Raw genomic sequence first — 2464 nt, 5'->3', positions numbered from 1 at the left:
GAGTTTATTCATCACGACTCATCTCCAATACAAACTTTTATACGCATAATAATTAACACTATGCAATTGATAATTATGCAAGAGCTGGTCTGATTTCGAGCTCAGCTGTGGTCAAAGAATAGATTTAGCAACTCGTGAGCTTGATCCCGTTCAAAATAGAAATGAACTGACTCAAATTGAGTTATTTGAATCCATTTCAACTCTAAATCAGCTTGATCCAACTCAAAATCTAAACTGATTGCCTCAAATTGAGTCATTCAGTCCGCTCCAGCTCTAAATCAGCTGGAGACTTATTATATTAAATTTTAACCAAAATATTAAATTTCACCGTATCAAATGGTCAATTTTGTAATTTAGAAAAGGACGCAACAGTTAATTTTATAAATAATAATAATGTTAGCGTGCATAATTCTCCCACTAATATCACTTATATTTACAAAGTGAAATATATATATATATATATATATATATACATATAATCTCAAATAATCTCAAAAAAAAAAAGGGGCCAATTACTTAAAAACCGCCTAAAACCTATCATTTACAAATCAACCACTCTATTTCATCCATTTTTCAAATTCACACTCAAATATCAAAATTCATGGTAAAACCCCAACCCATGTTTTTCATTTTTATCAAATTTTCAGTAGTTTGATTGTGACACAAGTAAAGACATCAGTTCAATAATTAAAGAAATCGCATGGGCGATTAATTTGTAAATATCAACATTTCGGATGCGGGAGGACTATATTTAAATATCCAAAAAAAAAAAAAAAAAGCTCACATTTCTATTGCAGAACAATCTCTCCACTATAACATAGTTGCATTATCCAGAATATCATTTGAAAGGTAATCCAAATCCTCTGTTATTCCCACCTGCAAAAATTATGCAAACAATTTAAAATTGAAAGAAACGGGACATTTGCATACTAACCCCAGTTCCTATGTATTTACATATCTACCACCTAAAGCTTACATTTTTTTTTTTTTACATTTATATCATCCAAATCTTTCATATCACATAAAAAATACAATTATTTTAACTTTTAAGATTTTCATGCATGCATATTTTTAGATTGTCATGCATACATATATATATATATATATATATATATATAGTGATAAATATGTAATAATTGAAGTTTATAGGTTAGATAAGTAAATAAATAAGAATTGAGCGGTTTGTATGTAAATCTTAAAACAACATTGGGTTCAGAGTCCAAAACACTGAATATGCTTTGAAATTAGTGCACATAAATTTTAATTAAATATTTCCATGCTATGTTAAATAAATCTAATGACATTAAAAAGTCTAACATTCTAGGGGCCATTACATACAGGCAACCTGAAACTTGCTATTTACAAATCAGCCATTCTCCATTTTCAAATTGTCACTAAAATATCAAAATTCATGGTAAGACCGCAACCCATAACCTTCATTTTTATCAAATTCTCAATAATTTGATCATGAAACGCGTAAATATATCATTACAGAAGTTAAAAAAAATCACCTAACAAATTAATTTGTAATTATTAACATTTTGGGTGGTCTATCTGTAATTATCCCAACATTCCAATACAATGTTTTACTTCAAAAATAATATTTATATGACTAGATTAAAATGGCACACACCTCCTTATACATGTGCTCAAGTTGTTCTTTTGCCTCAGGAAAATTAGATGAACACCAATGCTGCAGTGTGAATACATTATCTGAACTTGGAAGGCAGCAGAAAAATCAGCAAATCAATATTTGGAAGGCTAAAAAACATATATTAAAAGGGATATTTACATACACATCCACACAATTCTTATATATTTATATATTTAAAACCTAAACTTTAATATTTTTACTTTCATAAAACTCAAATCTTTAACATCAACATCATAAATACCGCTTCATTAACTTTCTAAAGGTCAAATGCAACTTTTTATTGAAGGAATTATAGCGCCAAGTTGTTAAATTTGCAAAATAACAAACGTTGGGTGTTAGATATATAAATCCATATGAATTGTGTGGTGAGTATGTAAAGTTGCAATATAAAAATTAAAATTACAGGAGCAGCCAACAATATACCTGTCCATCGATTCGCTGCGGCGTGACCAACCGCGATCGCCATTTCTACGATATAGGAATATAGATTAAACAATACAACTAAGATGAGTTGATAAAACAGTAATTTTCATAAGATAATTAAGAAGACTCCCTTGTCAAGCATTATACAAAAGGTTATTAGATGTATGGCTTACAAAGTCGAATCGCCACCTATGAACCAAACCATACAATTTTTCATATAATGTAACTATAAGGGGAATTTAGAAACATACCCACACAATTCTAATGTTCTTACATATCTAACATCTAAACTTTGCCTTTTTACATCCACAACCAAAATCTTTCATATCACGTCAAAAGATAATATTATTTTAACTTTTAAAAAGTAAGATAGATCTTTCATGCATA

The 2464-nt window shown here is 29.0% G+C and overlaps 1 long non-coding RNA gene across 1 annotated transcript; it reads right to left on the bottom strand.

The window, feature by feature from the left end:
* Positions 1 to 780: 780 nt before the first annotated feature.
* Positions 781 to 2126, bottom strand: LOC110038632. Its single transcript, XR_002295441.1, has 3 exons — positions 2078 to 2126; positions 1634 to 1713; positions 781 to 876 (listed from the first exon to the last, which is right to left on the bottom strand). It is a non-coding gene; the product is annotated as an uncharacterized LOC110038632 (long non-coding RNA).
* Between the last annotated feature and the right edge of the window lie 338 nt (positions 2127 to 2464).

This window comes from Phalaenopsis equestris, unplaced genomic scaffold (assembly GCF_001263595.1).
Source record: "Phalaenopsis equestris unplaced genomic scaffold, ASM126359v1 Scaffold233340, whole genome shotgun sequence".
Classification (NCBI taxonomy): Eukaryota; Viridiplantae; Streptophyta; class Magnoliopsida; order Asparagales; family Orchidaceae; genus Phalaenopsis; species Phalaenopsis equestris.
Note: the sequence above shows the minus strand (reverse complement) of the source record. Positions and strands in the feature narration are given on the sequence as shown.